This window comes from Myodes glareolus, chromosome 18 (genome assembly GCF_982192425.1).
Source record: "Myodes glareolus chromosome 18, mMyoGla1.1, whole genome shotgun sequence".
Taxonomy (NCBI): Eukaryota; Metazoa; Chordata; class Mammalia; order Rodentia; family Cricetidae; genus Myodes; species Myodes glareolus.
In genome coordinates this window covers 71,015,950-71,036,098 of record NC_142043.1, presented here as the reverse complement: position 1 = coordinate 71,036,098, position 20,149 = coordinate 71,015,950, and the positions used below count along the sequence as shown (strand labels likewise).

Below are 20,149 nucleotides of genomic sequence, written 5' to 3'. Positions count from 1 at the left end.
AGCTGGAGGGAGGAGCAGCTGGAGGGAGGAGCTGGAGGGAGGAGGAGCTGGAGTGAGGAGGAGCTGGAGGGAGGGGGAGCTGGAATGAGGAGGAGCTAGAGGGAGGAGGAGCTGGAGGGAGGAGAAGCTGGAGTGAGGAGGAGCTGGAGGGAGGAGGAGCTGGAGGGAGGAGGAGCTGGAGGGAGGAGGAGCTGGAGGGAGGAGGAGCTGGAGGGAGGAGGAGCTGGAGGGAGGCTCCTGAGCCTGTGCTCCTGACTTAAGCCATCATGCTGGAGTCTGAGAAGGGAAGGAAGGTGTGGTGACGGCTGGTGATTCCTGGCTTCTGGGTGGACCCACTGCACAAACTTCCAGGCCTGAGTGAGTCCTGTTTACTTCAGAGCCAGTCCAAGAACACTGACTGAATATTTTACAGTTTGTCCACACTGTATCTTTAGACACAGAACTCAGTATGGCATTCAATCTCCTGTTGAAATAAAGACCTGAGACCTGGGACCTCTCTGCAGGGGGGTTTGGTGGCTCAGGCCCTGGGTGAGGCCCTGGGCTGCAGAGAAAAGAACCACAGAAAATTCAGCGTGAAAATGAAGATGATGTCACTTTCAAGGACAGTCCTGGAGCTGGAGAGATTGGTCAGGGTAAAGAGTGCTCACTGCTCTCCCAGAGGACCTGGGTTAGGACAGCTCACACACCTGCAACTGCAGGCTCTCGGGATGGAGAGGTTGGTATAGGGTGCCCTCTTCTGGCCTGCTGGGGCACTGCATCCACATGGTGCAGGGACATACATGCTTGCAAAACACCCATACACATACAATAAAAATATTTTTTAAAAAATAAAGAGAAATAAATAACGTAAAATACGATTTCCCCAAAGAAAGAGATTCCTGAACAGTATTGTGCTTGTTACCCCTCGTAAATGGCTCTGTGGTCGCCTGCCCTAGATGCACACACTGGTTTTAGGGATTAGCAGAGGGAAGGGTTGGCCTTGAATTCATGATTCTTCTGTTTTGTCTCAGCATCACTGGTGTGTGTGTGTGTGTTGTGTGTGTGTGTGTGTGTGTGTGTGTGTGTGTGTGTGTGTGTGTGTAAGAGAGAGAGAGAGAGAGAGGGAGGGAGGGAGGGACTGAGGGAGGGAAGGAGGGAAGGAGGGAGGGAGAGATCACGACTAGAGTGTGATTTTGAGTTATCAGTTGTGGGAGGAGCTGGAGGTGTAATCTTTCTCAGAAGTTGAGTTTCAGCCCGGAAATCACAAGGACCGGTGCAAACCGCAAAACAGAGGATTTTGGATGAAGGGAAAATTCCTGCCTGCTTCAGGATGAAGAGGGCATAGGCTATACCTCCTTCTTCCCTAGCAATCAAAGTTCACAGCCTCTCAGGTGAGCAGGCGCCTGGACCTGCTCCCACTGCCCCCTGGTGATTAGCGGCATCGCGGCTTCCAAAGGTCCCGGGAGGAACAGCACAATGTTAAATGTCCTTCAGTCTGAAGGCTGCAGAGTTCCATCTGCTGGCCGGGTTCAGGAGCCTTGGAGGCTGTCTGGGCCACACTGAAGAACCGATTGTCTCCTACAAAGCCCCTCACATCACAGCGTTAGTTTCTTTTTCTTTAGTTGTTGATGTTGCCCGGGATTTAACCGTGTGTGTTGAGTCCGTCCTAACTGAACTACACTTCAGCCCCGCCAGCTTAGTTTAATGTAACCCGAAGAAAGGGTCCCGGTTTCTTTGGGAACAACTTTAAAATCACCCTCAGATAGCAGAGACAGGCAGATCTCTGAGTTCCTGATCCACATAGCAAGTTCAGGACAGCCAGGGCTATAAGGTGAGACCAGAACACAGGGATCCCCAAGACTGACACCTGGGGCCGGGAGGGGGCGGTGCAGTAGATATTTAAGGCCTGGCGAGCTAGAAAGGCCCATGAAGGATTCCCGGGGCTGGGTCTGGGGTGAGCCTGTGGCCCCCAACCTAGTGCTGTGCCAGGTGAGCCTCAAGGATCCTGGGAGCCTGAGCAAGACTGGAAAAAGCTGGAACTGGGAACCAGGAAGGGGAAATGAGGTGAACTGGGCAAGCTCCGAAAAGACAGCGCTGACTCCGCCCACAGGACATAGGGTCCTATCAAGAGTGCCTTTCAGAGTCTTCCTCCTTCCTTTCCCTTCTCTGGGCATCAACAGCCAGATCCTTAGGTGAGGGTCTCACAGCGGCCACTGGCCAAGGACCTGAAAGTATGTGGGGTAAAGGAAATGACATCAAATTATTTTTATTTTCTGGATAGCTTCTTTTCCCCCACATTGTAAAAGGAACCTAGGGACTGCTGTCAGCCTTGCAAGTTTCCTGCCACTGAAATACATTCCCGGCCTTTACTTTTTGAAACTTATTAAGATTTACATACACACACACACACACACACACACACACACACACACACACACACACATCCCAGGATAGATGGCTGTGAGCTACCATGTGATGCTGGAATTGAACTCAGGACCTCTGGAAGAGCAGCCAGTCACTGGCATAGTTAGTCCCCTACTCCCCAGGACCAGGTGGCTCCCTCTTGGGCTGTTGCAAGCACTCTGAGCTCTGTGGTGAGTGCTGGTAATTCTGTGGCACTACTGAGGCCTGGAAATAACCTGACCAACACTTTACATGACTTCTTACCATGACCCTGTAGCTAGAGATCCCACAGAGCATTGCATCTGGCTTCAATTATGGAGTATAACACCTGGGCATTGAACTGCCTTTTCTATTTGTTACCTCGTTGTTTGAAGTGTTTGATTCTTATATGAGTTCTTCCTGAAGGGTTCAAGGCCTTTGCAAAACTTAGTTATGAGAGGATGTGAAGAACCAAGATGTCTCATGACTGAGAATAGCTTGGGCATTTGTTTCCTTCAAACAACTCCGGGTAAGTTAAGAGGTTCTGGTGTGTGGAAACTGGCTTGCTAAGAGGTGTAAATTGTGAACAATTAAAAAAAAAGTCTTTGTTTGAAGCAATGGGCAGTGATCCTTTTTTCATGGACCCAAGCAGTACAGAACACCAGCAGCCCCCCACCCCCACTCCCTAGAGGTCTCTTACTGTCTTAAGGCCCATTGATGGGGGCCTAGCCCTATAGCTAACTCAGACAATGGGCTGTGTTGAGGGTAAGAAGGCCAGCGGAGACATCAGATAGATGAGCAACCTTAGTGTCCAGAGACCCCACAGTGGGCAGCAGGAGGAGCTGTTGTTCCAGGTAAAGTGGAGATCAGGGCTGATTAGGAAGTGCTGCGAACATCTTCCCACTTCTTAGAAGACAAGGCCTGCGTGACGTCTACACAGGAAATGCTCCTAAGGGTCAGGGGACACGCTGAATGTCACACTAAGAAGGGAGGAAGTTGCAGCATGAAGAAAATATCAGGAAGCCAAGAATCTGGCACTGGGTGCAGGGCTGTTATTTTCCAGTGCACTGAAACCCATCTTTGATCACTAGCCAACCCTAGCAAGAGGGAACATCAGCTACAAATGATTAGGCTGCTTTGTTTTTGATCTCGTACCTTAATGAACCTGTTCCTCAGCTATGTGTCCTTGTGACCTCTAGATTGTTTTCTAGGCTTTTCCACCTGAGCTGTAACCGAAACATCTCAATCTCACCTGAACTTATTTCAAGGCTTTGCTTCAGCTGATGATGCACACTGAAACCTGTGAACACATCTGCCAACATCAGGATTCAAAGAATTAGAGCCAGCCTGGCTCCTGGGGCTCAATTGTTTTCCTTAATCACTAACCTAAACTGCAATCTGTGCAGCTCCTTAAGTGGAGCCCACAGGCCCCAGGTGAGGGACACTTCCTGTGTTTATTTTTGATCATCAGAATTCTATTTAAACTAACATTATTGTTATCAGTGAGACAGTAGAGTTAAGAAAGAAATCATGTTCATAATAATCCACAGGTAAAAATGCCCAGTAGAATGGGAGATTTCCGAGAGATGATCATACTGCATTAAAGGCAACGGGAATCTCCCAACACCCATTCATACTTTGACAGATACTAGAAAAAATAGCAGAGGCAAACATGCAAAGATACAGTAGCAGCAAGAAGCATTCTCTGGTTGATGGTCTTGATGCCCATTCTCTGGTTGATGGTCTTGATGCCCATTCTCTGGTTGATGGTCTTGGTGCCCATTCTCTGGTTGATGGTCTTGGTGCCCATTTCTTGGTGCCCATTCTCTGGTTGATGGTCTTGATGCCCATTCTCTGGTTGATGGTCTTGGTGCCCATTCTCTGGTTGATGGTCTTGGTGCCCATTTCTTGGTGCCCATTCTCTGGTTGATGGTCTTGATGTCCATTCTCTGGTTGATGGTCTTGGTGACCATTCTCTGGTTGATGGTCTTGGTGCCCATTCTCTGGTTGATGATCTTGGTGCCTTGCCCATCTAAGATTCCCCCATCACAGTTTCCTGTTGGGCTGATCCCGTGAAGTCTACTGCAATCTACTGCTCCTTTGACATGGCCACTGGCAATAAGCTTCTGTCCCCAGTCTGTCTTCCCTGGTCTGAGAACTGTCCTCTGTCCGGTGTCCACACTGTCCACTGCACAGGGCTGAGGTTCTCAGGGGCCGACTCAGTCATGGGATCCACAGGTTCCCTGTCCCACAGCCCGGGTCACTCATCTCTCCCTCATCTCATCAGCTCATCCGTCCTCTCACATCAGCACAGGGGTGAGCGCAGGACAGGGAGGGGACGGATTACATCACTTCTGTGCACTGCCCTGCTGTCCCTGTTCTGCTTTGTGATTGCTGTTGTCTCTTTCTGTAGCTGATTCATGAACTCTGTCACAGGATGTGTACACAGCACATGGAGTGTGGACAAGGCTTACTGCTCTACTGGGCTCAGTCACAGCCTCTCACTGGGAGTCTTTTTCCCAGCAGAGAAGGGGACAACTGCATTAAAGCACTATTGTGACTTCACACACATGTATTCACATGTGGACTCTAGATTTAAACATGTGAGACAGGAAGAGCAAGGGGACCACCTTGGGTAGGGACAGCAGGAGAGGTGGGACAGGGAGACCAGCATGGGTGAAATGACCAAGGTGCTATGACACACGTGTGTGCAAACACCACAAACTAACCAAGCACAGAGGTGCATACTTGTAATCCCAGAACTGCAGAGGTTGAATCCAGTACTGTTCAGTTCCCTTGATTGGATGTCTCAGCCAGTCTGTAGTATATGCTAAATCCTGAAGAAGTAGCTCTAATGCCAATAAAGGAGTGGACTTGCTAACGAGAGCAAACATGCTCAGACAGCAAGCTTCCTTCTTCCTTGTAGGCTGCCAGTAGAAGGCATGGCCCAGATTAGAGGTGGGTTTCTCCAGTCTCAAGATCTGGGTTAAAAGTTGTTGTTTTCCTATTTCAAAGATCCTGGCCACAAGTTGCCTCTTCACTCAGGATCGTGTCTTCACAGCCTGTGCTTACACTCAGACTCCTAGTGTTTCTTCCCAGATGATCATCTGTGGCTCCAGGTGCTTGTGTTTTACATGGATCTTCATTCCACAGTCCTGAGATTGTCCTTGTGAACGTGGATCATTGTCTCAGCACAGTAGACTCCTTCTCCATGGGAAGAGACCCCTGTGGAGACCAAATACAGCAGGGCACTGACCCTGTCTACACTCCATGTTCCCTGTGTGCACACACTTCCATGGTACAGCTGCTTTAGTGAATAAACCACAGTCAGAGAGGAACTGGAACTAACTATAAAGTGAATAATGATGACCGTGTGGTAGAAGTTACATAACCTGTGACTCGCTCTCTCTCTCTCTCTCTCTCTCTCTCTCTCTCTCTTTCTCACAAACACACACACACACACACACACACACACACACACCTTCGCTCTCACTTTATGAGCTGATGAGATGAGGGAGATGATTGTCACAGACTTGTGGGACCCTGGATCTGATAACAGTTGGTTCCTGATTTCCTAAGGCCTGTGCAGTGTGGACACTGGACAGAGGGTGATTCTCACGGTAGAGTACACACTGGGAATTCTAGGTTTCAGCTGTGTTCAATATGTGGAGAAAATTAAATTTATAAATTTAATTTTTTTCCTGTGAATTTTTACTTGATGCCTTCAAATCCCAGCCACATATAACTGAAGTAGAAAGTGAAAGCAGGGGTGAGCAGGGCCTCCTTCCTGCAGGGAGAGTCACATATAACACAGTGTGTCAAAAGTGCTTAATCAGAGCTGTAAAATCTCTAGTCACCTCCCCAAGCAGGTGTCCACAGCAGCCCTGCACCCTCCAGGACTCCAACAGCACCTGTTTCTGTGAACATTCATTTTAAGTGCTGTGTGTATTTTACCTGGAAACTTCATGCTCTTAGGTTTTATCCTGACTAACCCGAGGAACAGTTGGCCTTAGGCAGCTCAGAGACACCATGACACACAGCCCTCCATCCCGCAGCATAGGGCTCAGAAAAAGTCTTAGTCCCCAAGCAGGGGAGGTCTGGGTGGGGAAGCCCAGGCTGGGGATTCCCCTGTTCCCAGTTTCACTTCTCCAGCTCCTAACCTGGGTCAGGTCCTTCTGCCCGGACACTGATGACAACTTGGCGGTTCTCACCCCCATTGGGTGACAGGATCCCGGAGAACCAACCAGCGTCGCCGCGGTCACCTGTAATGAAGTCTCAGATCTCAGAACTCAGAGTCGCCCCGATCTAAGATGGGGGCGATGGTTCCGCTCACGCTGCTCCTGCTGCTGGCGGCCGCCCCGGCCCCGATCCAGACCCGCGGGGGTGAGTGCGGGGTCGGGAGGGAAACCGGCTCTGTGGGGTGGGCGGGGGCGGCACCAGGGAAGACGCGTCCCCGCGTGGCCCAGCCGGACCCTCCCGCCCCTTCTCAACCCGCGTCTCAAGCTCCAAGCCCCACTCCCCTCCCGGCCCGCGCGCCTGCCCGGGATCTCGGGAGCAGGGTCGGGGTCTCACCGCGCGCCGCCCCCAGGCTCGCACTCCATGCTGTATTTCCACACCGCCGTGTCCCGGCCCGGACTCGGGGAGCCCCGGTTTATTATCGTCGGCTACATGGACGACACGGAGTTCGTGCGCTATGACAGCGACGCGGAGACTCCAAGGATGGAGCCGCGGGCGCCGTGGATGGAGCAGGAGGGGCCGGAGTATTGGAAGAGGGAGACAGGGAAAGTCAAAGGTCATGAGCAGAATTTCCGAGTGAACCTGAGGACTCTGCTAGGCTACTACAACCAGAGCGAGGGCGGTGAGTGACCGCGGTCGGAGGTCACGACCTCTCCACGTCCCAGCGCACGGGCTGGAGTCGCCCCGGGTCCCTCGTCTGAGGTTCGGGGGGAAGGGGGGACCGGACCCGGTTTCCCTTTCGGTTTAGAGTCCGCAGGTGGGCGTGGCCGCGGGCGTGGGTTACGGGGGCGGGGCAGGTGGGCGGGGCTGATCGCGGGGTCCCCGCAGGCTCTCACACCATCCAGTGGATATCCGGCTGTGTCACGGGGTCCGACGGGCGCCTCCTCCGCGGGTATGAACAGTACGCCTACGATGGCCGCGATTACCTCGTCCTGAACAACGACTTGACAACGTGGTTGGCGTCGGACACGGCGGCGCAGATCACCCGGAGGAAGTGGGAGCAGGCCGGTGCTGCAGACGGACAGAAGGCCTACCTGGAGGGCGCATGCTTGGGTTGGCTGCGCAGATACCTGGAGAACGGAAAGGACACGCTGCTGCGCACAGGTGCTGGAGCCTCGGGCAACTCCTCCCTCCGTCCTCGGTCTGGGCTCAGTCCTGAGGAAGAGGAAACCTTCAGCTGGGGTCATGCCCCTGTCTCTGAGGGCAGACAGTGTCCTGGGTCTCCTGATCCAGCATCCAGGGACTGCACTGACCTCCCAGGGCTCAGTCTTCTCCCTGGACAGTTCCACATCTGTCTCAGGAGGGAGGAGAGAGGATCCCAACATCACCAATAGTGACTCCTTCAATCTGCAGCAACTGTCAGCCATGGCCTCTCCCAGGCCGGTTTCTCTGCCCACACCCAGTGTGTGTGGACACTGAGTCCTGTCATCTGAGTGTGTCATTCCTTACACACCAGGACCGGAGTCTCCTTCACCTGATGGGAGACATGGATGCCCCTACCCTAGGCTGCTTTCCCAGTTTCTAGAACTTTCCAAAGAATACATTCTCCCAGATGCCTGTGTGTGAGGTTTGCATCCCTCCCACACTCCAACTCTGTCTCTTCCTAGTATGGTCACGTGAGAACTTACGGGAAGCCCTGGACAAATTGTGGAGGGTTTTTACTCTTCTTTTTTTTCTTTCATTCTTTTGTATGTTTGGTTTTATGTTCGAAGCTGTCATCTTCCTTTTAGTGAGTTTTTCCTTCCTCCCTGGAAGGTATTCCTTCTCTCCTGCCCCTTGTTGTATCATGTGTATCCTTCTGCACAGGTGCCATGGGGACTGACATTCTGGATAATTAGACAAGTTAAGTCAGTGAGGGTTTTTGTTTATTTGTTTTGTTTTGTTATTGTTGTTTTCTTGAGACACGGTTTTTCCATAGATTTGGAGCAAGTCAGTGTTTCCTTAAACGAGAAAGATTCCTGGGAGCTTAGACTGTTTTCTGCCAGAATTAGATATCCGGAGCCCCCTAGTTGGTCAGAGAGTTAATGCTGATCAGCAAGATGGTCACAGTATTTATGCCTCAATGGTGGCATCAGAAGTCAGTGGCACATCATGTACCTCCTTCTTCTTAGTCTCTTATTTTTTATGTGAATTTAATCACATATATAATTAATTATTTTTCATTCCTTCATCCTTTTCCTACATCTTATGCTATAGAACATCACATAAGGAAGACCATGGTGACCTGGTGGCTTATGTGGATTCCCTCTTAGCTTCTGGGTCCACCCAGAAAACTGTAAAGTTCTGTGATGAGAGTGACCAACTCTACCTGCAGGTCACTAGTGTGATGACAGAAGTGTTCAAACAGACACATAGTTCAGTGTCATCATTGATTTAACTTTGTCTTTGCAGGTTTCAGTTCATCTTGTTAATTGTGGGATTTCTTAAACATTCCACACAGATCCCCCAAAGGCACATGTGACCCATCATCCTGGACCTAAAGGTGATGTCACCCTGAGGTGCTGGGCCCTGAGCTTCTACCCAGCCTTCATCACTCTAACCTGGCAGAAGGAGGAGGAAGAACAGACTCAGGACATGGAGTTGGTGGAGACCAGACCTTCTGGAGATGGAACCTTCCAGAAGTGGGCATCTCTGATGGTGCCTTCTGGGGAGGAGCACAAATACACATGCCATGTGCACCATGAGGGGCTGCCTGAGCCCCTCACCCTGAGATGGGGTAAGGAGGGAGTGGGTGCAGAGCTGGGGTCAGAGAAAGCTGGAGCCTTCTGCAGACCCTGAGCAGGGTCAGGACTAAGAGCTATAATCATGACCCTCACCTTCCCTTCCTGTCTTTCCCTTCCCAGAGCCTCGTCAGTCAATGGTTCTCATCATGGCAGTCACTGCTGGTCTGGTTCTCCTTGGAGCTATGGTCATTGAAGCTGTGGTGGCTGTTGTGAGGAAGAGGAGGAGAAACACAGGTAGGAAAGGGCAGGGTCTGAGTTCTCTCTCAGCCCCTTTTCAAAGTGTGCTCTGCCTCATTAATGGGAAACACATCCACACCCTCATTGCTCCTGTCTCTAAGCTGGGTCTGCTGTCAGTTCTAGAAACCTTCTAGGGTTGGGATCTTCCCTGGTCTCTCACAGCTTTTCTTCTCACAGGTGGAAAAGGAGGGGAATATGCTCTGGCTCCAGGTAAGTGTGGGGGAACAGGATTGACCCTGAGGCTCTTGAGGTGAAGCTGGAGGTGTTGGGAAGCTCTGGAAATTCTTATCTTCTCCAGTGAAATATTCTGGGGGCCTTGTTTGTACCTTGTTATGAATGTATATATTCATTTACTCTAGGCATGGATTGTGCCTACGTAGTATCTGATATGTCTCTCCCAGATTATGAAGTGACATTCTTAGACCTGACTTGGGGAGGGGCAAAGTGGATATGATTGGGTTTCTAGGGACTCTCAAATCACCTTTCAGTGAGTGGTGAGTTGTTGAGATGTTGTCTTCACAGTGATTGTTCATGACTCTGTAGCGTGAAGACGGCTGCCTGCCCTGATGCAGTGACAGAAGATGTATTCAGGCCCCTCCTCTGACATCAAGAGCCTCTCAGCTCTCTTTAGGCAACAGTGCCTAATGTTTCCAATAATTTTATGGGCTAAATGTAAAGAAGGGAGGAACCCACCTCACCCCTGCACACCAGGACTGGTGGCCCTGTCAGAGGAGCAGCAGGTGGCAATTGAAGTTCAGGATGTCTGCCCACCAGGAGCAAACTCCCTGATGCTGATTCTCTGGATAAGCAAGGGGCCAGGACCACAGTCTCCAGAATGTCTTTCGGTTCTGCTGTGCCTTCGCAGGTTTGCAGCTGCCATCTTTCTCTGGTGTGTGGCATGGTGAGAATGGGTGTGGGGAGATCCCCACTGCCTGTAGTGTGGTGTGTTTATCTCATGGGAGCATCCCGCTCTACGAGGCGGTGTTACCTGTGGACTATCATGAAGGTGATTCCTTCCTAAGCTGTGCTGTCTGACTGATAATCATGTTTGATGATAAAATATAAACAAGGAAGTGTCACACAGCTGGAACACAGGAGCTTCTATTGCTGAGCCACATAGACTGTGGCTTAGGTTAAAGATTAAGAAACTACACTGAGTCCCAGTAGCCCAGCTAGTTTAGAATTTATCTTTAATCTCCATGTTGGGAGATGTGTTCACAGGTGTCAGAGTACTTCACTGCTGAAACAAAGCCTTAGTATAGCTTCAGGTTAGATCAGGTGTTTTGATACTAATTTTGAGGTGAAAACACTGTAATCTGTATATTGCCTGAAAGATTTTACTTGGGTATATAAGCTGTAAGGGAAAGAATAAAGATAGAATTGAAAAGAGTTAAGATGTGTTAGAAGAAAAAATCATGAAGGGAGAGTTTAGCCCTGTGTGGTGGCACACGCCTTCACTCCCAGCACTCAGGAGGTAGAGGCAGGTGGATCTCTGTCAGTTTGAGGTCAGACTGTTCTCCAGAGCAACTTCCAGGACAGCTAGGGCTGTTACACAGAGATACAATGTCTCAAAAAAACAAAACAATAAAATAATAAAGAGTGAGAGAGTTAGAAGGAAAACATCAAGCACGAGAGAGAATTAGGTGGAGAACATCAGGAGAGGTAGAAAGAGAAGGAAAACATCTGGAGAGACAGAGGAACTTCCTGGATACAGATTTAAAAGAGAGAATATGGGACACAGAAGAATAAGGAGGGAAATCCTCAGGAGAGAGTGTGACTGTTTTTTCCCAAACCCTTCAGATAAAAAATACTTAGACTTGCTGACCCCGTGGCTTCCCTTTGAGTCCTGCACTGATGGAGGCTGGGCCAGGACTCTGTTGCTGTCTTCCCCTGTTCCCTTCCACAGCCAACCTTCCTGTTCCAGCAGACAGGAGGGGACATCTCCATCCTGTCTCCTCCATGCTGCCCTAAGCTGCAGCCCCTGACTTCCCCACTGAACATAAGAATCTGAATGTGATTGTTCATGTCCTTGATCTGACAGGCGGTTTGGTGGATAAATTAATTAAAGGACTGAGACACTTACCACCCAGAATCCATGTTCATTGTTCTGTGTGTATCTGGTGACACAGGATGGGGCTCTGGGAGCTGAGTGAGAACAGGGCTGTGCCCAGGTGGACTCAGTCCATTGTTGGTTGTGACAGGCTCCCTCCTCAGCTCTGTCCCCTCCTGGCTCTGTTCTCTTTATTACTTGAGCCTCATGCTGAGCTCTGTTGTAGAAGGAATGGCGGGCTGCATAACCCTCCTCCATCACTCTGTGATCACAGGGACACTGACTGGGGTGACTGGAACCTTGTCCTGTCCCCAGGATTATAAGCCTCTAGGGCAGCTATGACAGTTCACCCTGGTCTCTGATCTGGCCATGGCTGTTCACCTGCTCTTCCCTGTTTATTTGTTGTCTTTTTAGTGTCTGTGGAGGGCTTGGCCTGCTCTTGTTCCATGATTGGTGTCCATCTCATTCTTATTTGGGCTCCTTCTAGGCCCCTCCCTATCTTCTTCTTTTCCATCTTTCAGAATCTAACCCGGGTTGTAGGATGTTCAGAGAGGAGAGATCCACAGGGTCTCAAGTCGGATCTGTCCTGTTGGATCTCTGTTCTGTCCAAGGTCACGTATGTTTGTTGGAAAAAAAAAAAAGAGAGAGAAGCAGGCGCTGCTCGCCCCGCTGGACGACACTGTGCCCTTGGCTTGGATGGCCACTTCATGTCCTGCCCGCCACCCACAGCTGGAGCGCATCCAAGTGAGACCTGAGGGCACCCAGCGGCCAAGCAGGAGATGGTGCTTGGTACCTGCGCTGCCTCCCGTGGCCCCCGTAGCCCTCCTGTCTTTGCGCCCCAGAAATCAGCACCACCACAGCCGCCTGCAGCTGCCCGCGCCTTCTCGGCGTGGCACCCCACCTCGGTGTGCAGTGAACTGCTGAGGTCGCCAAGGCCATGCTGGCCGGTCCCAGTGAGGCGTCCACCATGGTAAGGACCCCGAGTGCCCTGCCTCCCGCCCCTTGGTGCTGCTGCTGCTGTGGCTGCTCCCCAGCCTGCTGTTGCTCCTCTATCTCCTGTGCAGATCACGGTGAGGGAAAGATGAGCAAGGAGATGGCGACTTCTGACAACGAAAATAGTTATGCACGAGGGCGAGCTGTGGTGATGACCAGAGATGACTCAAGTGGTGGATGGCTACCACTTGGAGGGCGCGAGCAGACTGAGTAGCGCCATTGTCTTCAGAGTCCTTCAGAGTCCTTCTTCAGGAAGAAAATGGCTGTGCAGACTTCTTTATCCCTGAACAGAGACAGGGACAAATTGGTGGTTTTGGAATGTGTGCTTAAAAAATAACTCATTTATAATAAGGTCACCCCCACATTTCACCCCTGGATCGACGACAAGAATTCGGCCTTACCTTTAAGAGTCCTGCTGAAGCTGCTGAATGCCTCGATGGAGGCATTCAAAGAGCTATAGAGGATATTTCTCAAGGGTGCCCAGCATCAAAAAAATGAGACTGAAGGAGGAGAAGACGATTTACAAACCACTGAAGAGGACGCTTCCCGTTCCCTAGTGAAAGATCACCTTTTCCAGAGAGAGACAATTGTTACCAGTGAGCCTTACAGAAGCTCAGACATAAGACCTCTACCCTTTGAAGATCTGAATGCCAGAAGAGTCTACTTGCAAAGCCAAGGCAGCCAGATACCATTCAGTCAGCAAAGCCTAGACATTCAGAGCCGAAGTGTGGAATATGTACAGCCTCAATTATCTAAGGAATGTGGGAGCCGAAACTCCCATAATAGGGTCCCTTTGTCAGCTTTCAAGATGAGGAAGAGATTTTCAGAATAAATCCTTGAGATATCTTAATGTGTCGGTATGCAGACAACAGATTTCCAGACATATGGAAAAATAACTTGGAGAGAGATGATACTGACTCCAACATTCCATTTTCCAAACAATATAGTAAAAATCAGACTATCTCTACTACTGTGGAAATGAAACTAAGTTAAATGCCCTGAAAAACTCTGTGGTGTTTAAGACACAGCCTCCCTCGTTAAAATTTAAGTCAAAATGAAGACAAGAGGGTGGGAAATGTTCTTGCTGTGTGTACTGCCAGGAAAGGTTTAATCATGAAGACAACAGCAGGGGAAATGCCAGGATGCTCCAGATCCTGTTAAAAGATGCATGAATCGAGTTAGTTGCATGCTCTGTGCAGAGAGCATTTTGTATCCTTGTTTGTCAGACTCAGAGGGAGACTCTTCTGACCCTTGTTCATGTGACACTAGGGATGACAAGTTCTCCCTAAGATGGTTAGCCCTGGTAGCACTGTCCTTTACTGTACCATGGATGTGCCGCTATGACGCCCTGAGAATGTGCCATCGCTGCGGTGAGGCATGTGGGTGCTGTGGTGACAAACAGAAGGCTGCTGGGTGAAGCAGTCCAGGGCCAACAGGAGCTGAAAACCTTCATCCCCAGAAGTTAGCTGACTTGCATTTGTGGAAGCTGTTGACAAGCAGTATGGAATCTTGCCTGGTTCATTGGGGCCATGCGTGGAGGAAGCAGAACTCATCAGTTCTTGTGACCTACAGATGCCAGCCGTGCCTGATGTTGCCCTGAGTGTGTGGCATGTTCTGGGGCAGATCATAGATCATTGGCAGCAGAAAGTCATTTCTGGTTATTGACTACAAAAGGTCAACACAGAATATGCTCCAACTAAAAGGGATTAATTTTGGTGTTTTTATATTTATGCACTAGGTGACAGGACTTTTTAAAGATTTGAATTTTTAGGACATTAACTAAAATGTGCACTAAGGAACAGGCTTCAGTACAGAAAAGTTAATATTAGAAATTAAAAGAGACAAAACAAGTGCAACTAAATCATGTGTTAGTTGTTTTCTGAAAGCAGTTTTATGTATAAATAACAAATGTTTATGTTTAACTAAATGTAAGATACGAACTATGACATATTAAACTTTTCCTGCCCTTCCTAGTTCTGAGGTAGATGAGCATATATCTACCACCACGTTCCATGTATTTTGAGTATTTAACTCATCTAGTTACTCACGTTTGTATCCATGTGAAAGATTTGATATGTTTGTCCTCATTTCTCTTTGGATGCAGTTTATATTGAGTTACTGTCTGTACATTCTGGAAGTCTAAACTCTTTCAAGTACTCTTTAAAAAACCTAACACACACTCACACACGCACACACACACACACTCACACACACACTCGCACACACACACTCACACGCACGCGCACACACACTCACACACATACACACACTCACACACTCTCACACACACTCACACACACATGCACACTCACACACACACACGCACTCGCGCACACACACGCACATTCACACACACTCACACACTCACGCACTCACACACACTCACACACACACGCAAACGCACACACACACACTCACACACACACACACCACCATGGTCCAGGACTGGAGAGATGGTTGAGAGTACTTGCTGTGCTTACTGGGGATGCAGGTTCAGATCCCAGCGCCCACATCATGGCTAATAACCACCCACAGCTCTGCTTCCATGGCACCCACTGCCTCTGTGAACACCACAGAGCTACATGGTGCAAATACACAATCAAGAAAAACGCTCATCGATATAAAATTAACAGCTGTTCTAAAGAGAAGTTTCTGGGAGCCCATAGATGGAGATTGCCTTGTCTCCTCTTCTGGGATCTGGGCCCTGCAGTTTTCCCTTCTAGGTTTGTGGCTTTGAATCAGGAGCTCAAGGACCCTTAGCTGAGATGTTTGAAGACCAAGAAGGGGACCTCAAGGACAAACAGGAAGCAGAGAGAGCACAGTGGAAGCAGGTGTGAGTTTTTCCTCTCACAGTCCTCCCCCAATAACATACTTCCTGCAAGAAGGCCACCTGTCTTACACTTCCACCTCCCTACAGATCACCACCAAGTAGGGAACACAGTTCCACCACCCAAGCCTACGGGGACATTTCTCACGGGATCCAGCACAGGGGATGTGTAGCATCCATGTGGGTTTGGTCAGATTAGCACAGGGGTCTTGGGGGTCAGAGCCACTGGGTGTGGGTGCTGGGAACTGGACTTGGTTCTGGGCAGGGGCAGAAGTTGCTCTCGGTGTCTCAGTCATCCCTCCAGCCCCGAGAGCGCTGTTTAAATAGGTGTTCAGTGTGGGGTCACTCGAAGGGTAGCATAAGGGGAATGTGTAGAAAAATCATTTGTTGACTTCTTACTTTCCCAATTGTGCCCACTTGATCTCCTCCAGTTGTCTTATTTCTCTAGCTACAGCTTCAAGTACTATATTGAAAAAGTATGGAGAGAGCAGACAGCCTTGTCTTATTCCTGATTTTAGTGGAATTGCTTGGAGTTTCTCTACATTTTATTTCATGCTGGCTCTAGGCTTCCTATGAATTGCTTTGATTATGTTTAAGTATATCCTTGTATCCCTGATCTCTCCAAGCCTTTTATCATAAAGGGATGTTGGATTATTTCAAAGGCTTTTTCTGCACCTAATGAAATAATCATGTCCATTTTTTTTCAGTTTTTTTTATAGGACAGTGTACATTGGCTGACTTTCATATATTGATCATTCCTGCATCTCTGTGGTGAAGCCTACCTTATCATGGTGGGTGATCTTTTTGATGTGATCTTGGATTTGTTTTGTGAGTATTTTGTTGAGTATTTTTGCTCCAATGCTCACAGGGTAAACTGGACTGTAATTATCTTTCTTGGTTGAGTGTTTATGTGGTTTGGGTATCAGGGTAACTATGGCCTCAGAAGATGAATTGAACCCTGTCCTTCTGTTTCTATCTTGTGGAATAATTTGAGCAGTGTTGGTGTCAGGTCTTCTTTGAAAGTCTGGTAGAATATGTGCCTACGTTTATCACCTTTTAACTTTGTGTGCACAGGATGTGCGTGGCTCAATATGTAGCCAAGATAACAAAATACTGAGCACTGTTTTGGTTTAAGAGTGATTTTGATGTAAAAGTTGGAAGGAAAAAAAACCACTTGTTTCTGCCTCAGATTAATGTTGCGGGTGGGAAAAGTATATTTGTTTTTTAGTATGAATAAAGATGGCTTGAGCTAGCCTTTTTTTATCCCTTTTTTCCTTTGATGCTGAAGGATCATAGTATCGGAACTTCAGAGAAAAAGAACAAGGCAGTGAAGCTGTAAATCTCAGAGCTGCTGGGAGGAGGGAGCTGGAGAAGAGAAAGGGAGAAGTCTTGAGAGTCCAAGAAAGCAGGCAGGCTCAGGGATGGAGTCTGCAGGATCTGCAGGGGGTGCGGCTGTAGGGAAAGGGAGATCCCAGAGGACAAGCTGCTAAGGATGCTGTCTGGTGCCAGAAGGGAGGAAAAGAAAGGAAAAGGCAAAGTTATGCTGAGTTAGAGCTGAGAAAGGCCATCAGGTCCAGTTGTGGCTGGGGGAAGCCTGCACTTCCTGTTGTCTAGGACCATGTGTTGACCCCTCACCTCCCAAGTATAGAGTGTCTGACTCTGGATTCAGAGACCAGTTTCTCCTACAGCTGATGTAGTTGTTTTATTACAGGCTGTCTCTCATGTTTGACAATGTTTGCTTTTAATGACTGGCTGGAGATGTGGTTCAATGGTCAAGAGCACCTGCTGCTGTTACAGTGAACACAGGTTTGGTTCTCAGCACCTACCTGGCAGCTCACATCATCTGTAACTGCAGTTCCAGGGATCTGCCGCCCTCTTCTGGCCTCCAAGGGCACTGCACATGTGCACAGACATACATACAAAGTACTCACAGATATAAAATAAAATTCTCAAAAAATAATCCAGACAGCATCTGTTGTGGGTAAAGATGCTGACAGCACACAACCAACTACACATGCAGGTTTGCTTCCTGTGGTGGCGAATCTTGTCCGTGTGGACCCCTGGGCAGAGTGAGCCTCATCTGAGGAATTGTCTCCATCAGATTGGCCTTAGTCTATGTTTGTGGTCATTTTCTTGATTGCTGGTTTGTAGGGAGCAGAGGAAGTCCTGAGTGAGCGAATGTGTGTTTTACACGGCCATGGTCAGTGGAGGATTCCAAGATCAGATGGCCCATGGGACACCATCAAGGGCATTACCAACACAGGTCTGGCTCTAGAGACAGCAAAGCTCTCCTTGGGAGCCCAAGCACAACTCTATGAACTATGGGTCACCGTGTGCTAAGATTACCAATTCTGACTTCCTGCTCCTGGATGTTCATAGCCTGAGACGGCTCACCTGTAGGGACCTCGTACCCATACTGGCCAACCCCTTCCTCCACTGTACCTATAAACGTGGGGGTTCCAGGTTGTGGAGGTGTCAGTAGCATTAGAGAAACCCCCACATCCCAGCTTCATCGCGTGTGTGTCTGTCCTTTCCTCATTCCCTCACTGCCCCGCCAGGGTTCTAGGACCAGAGCAGTGGGTGCTGCACAGATTGACGTAGGATGGCCCAGCTCACTGTGGACACGGCACCCTTAGGCGGGGGCACCTGGGGTGGACAGAAAGAAGCTTGCAGAGGAAGCCAGGGAGAGCCAGCCAGTGAGCATGTCTTACGGTCTCGGCTTCAGTTTCTGTCTCCAGCTCCAAGGCCAGGCTGTAACCTCAAAGTCAAATAAGCCCTTTCCACTCCACGATGTTTTTGGTCACAGTGTTTGCCGCAGCAAAGAAAGTAAAGCAGAATAGCATCTGATGGCTGGTTGAGTTGGCTCAGGTCTCAGTCAGGGTTTCTATTGCTGCAACAAAACACCAGGACCACAAAGCCAGATGGGGAGGAAGTCAGGACAGGAACTCACACAGGGCAGGGACCTGACAGGAGCTGATGCAGAGGTCGGGAGGAGTGCTGCTTACTCATCTGGTCCTCATACCTTGCTTAGTCTACTTTCTCATAGAACTCAGGACCACCAGCCCAGGGATGGAATCACCCACAATGGGCTAAGTCCTCCCCTTGATTGCTAATTGAGAAAATGCCTTACAGGTGGATCTCATTGAGGCATTTTCTCAGCTGAGATTCCCTCCTTTCCGATGACTGTAGTTCGTGTTTCGAGCTGACGTAAAGTCCATTAGCACACACAGTGTGAGTGTAGTCACCTGGGACTGGAAAGAGAGAGGGTCCAGTGGTTGAGAGCACTTGGCTTCTCTTCAGAGGATCTGAGTTTGATTCCCAGTATCCACAGAAGGCTAACAACCGTCTGTAACTCTAGTTCAGGGGACCTGAACTCCTTGGATACAGCAAGTACGTGATGCACAGATGTGCAAGCAGGCAAAACACCCAAATACATAGAAATAAAGAACAAATTTTTATAAAACTCATCAGGCAGTAGATTAGGAAGCTTCTGAGGGACTGCATGCATCCCTGGAAACAAGAGCCAACAACGCTGCTGGGCTTTTATTCTTTTCCTTTACACACTTTCCAATTCAAACTGTGCTCACACCAGTGCTCTGCCAGGTTAATAGAACTCCCTTTGGGCAGAAGGGTTCCAAATCTGGCAGATGTTGACAAGGGGAGCTGGCAGTTGTGGTCAGCAATTGAGCCATTCAGTGCACATCACCACAGGCAAAAAAAAAAAAAAACCTTGCATGCATAAATAAATATTCATAGAAGCTTAAAAGTATTATTTTATTGTCATAGAAAATCTGAGTATTCACAACAATCTGAAAATGTTAGACATAATGGCTTCTATGTGTGACTGTGAGGTTGGATATTTCTCCAAATATACCAAAATGATGGTTAAATGAAGAAGGAGGCAGAAAAGTCCAGTTATCCTCTAACAAAATGGACAAGAAAAAGAGGTGGGAAAACATGTGTGTAAGAAGACCCACTCCTCATGCTATGATTTGATTTTAAGAATTGTTGTTTCTCAGACAAAATGCTTCTTCTACCAACACACAATAAGATAATTATTTAAAAAATTAATATGTAGGAACTGGAGAGTTGGTGCAGTGGTTCAGAGAACTTATTGTCTTGGACCTGGGTGTGGTTCTTCTTTTAATACATTTTAAAATAAAAAAATGAAAATAACAGAAGCTTTGTATAGTGGCACAGTGTTTGTGGTTTAATAAATAAAGCCTGCTTGAAGATGAGAGGGCAAAGCTAAGCCACTAAAGGCAAGGCAGCGATGGCACACACCTTTAATCTCAGGACTTCAGACACGGGGCAGACAGATCTCTGTGAATTCATGGCTACACGTGTACCCTGGGCTACACAAGATTGATTCAGAAACAGATCCAGGGGGTGGTGGCTCCTGCCTTTAATCCCAGCCCTGGGGAGGTGGAGACAGGAGTGATATGGCTCAGCAGAGACAGGAATATAAAGGGGAAGAGACAGGACCTGACTGGAGCGTGGATACTGAGGTTGGTGGAGAGCATTGCAGGATGGCCCCTTAGTCTGAGCTTTGGTAAACTCTCTCCAGTGGCTTGGCTGTTTTGCTATTCAGATCTTCAGCCTGAATCCCAATATCTATCTCTGAGTTCTTAACATTGGTGCTACATCGGCTGCCCAGTGTTTGGGGTACAAATTCATGAAAAAGTCATTTTCCTGTGAATTTACAGTCACAGGCATATTCAG

General features: G+C 48.8%; 1 long non-coding RNA gene and 2 pseudogenes across 2 annotated transcripts; 2 read left to right on the top strand and 1 right to left on the bottom strand.

Annotated features, from left to right (window-relative positions):
• Positions 1–2,380: 2,380 nt before the first annotated feature.
• Positions 2,381–7,047, bottom strand: LOC148119258 (uncharacterized). Its single transcript, XR_015735540.1, has 4 exons — positions 6,934–7,047; positions 6,522–6,623; positions 3,672–5,586; positions 2,381–3,613 (listed from the first exon to the last, which is right to left on the bottom strand). It is a non-coding gene; the product is annotated as an uncharacterized LOC148119258 (long non-coding RNA).
• LOC148119257 (H-2 class I histocompatibility antigen, Q10 alpha chain-like) lies at positions 6,602–11,639 on the top strand (annotated as a pseudogene). Its single transcript, XR_015735537.1, has 7 exons — positions 6,602–6,744; positions 6,950–7,219; positions 7,426–7,701; positions 9,038–9,313; positions 9,441–9,554; positions 9,735–9,767; positions 10,101–11,639. The product of XR_015735537.1 is annotated as an H-2 class I histocompatibility antigen, Q10 alpha chain-like (transcript).
• Positions 11,640–12,671: 1,032 nt separating this feature from the next.
• On the top strand, positions 12,672–14,573 carry LOC148119256 (sprouty-related, EVH1 domain-containing protein 1-like; annotated as a pseudogene).
• Positions 14,574–20,149: the final 5,576 nt, after the last annotated feature.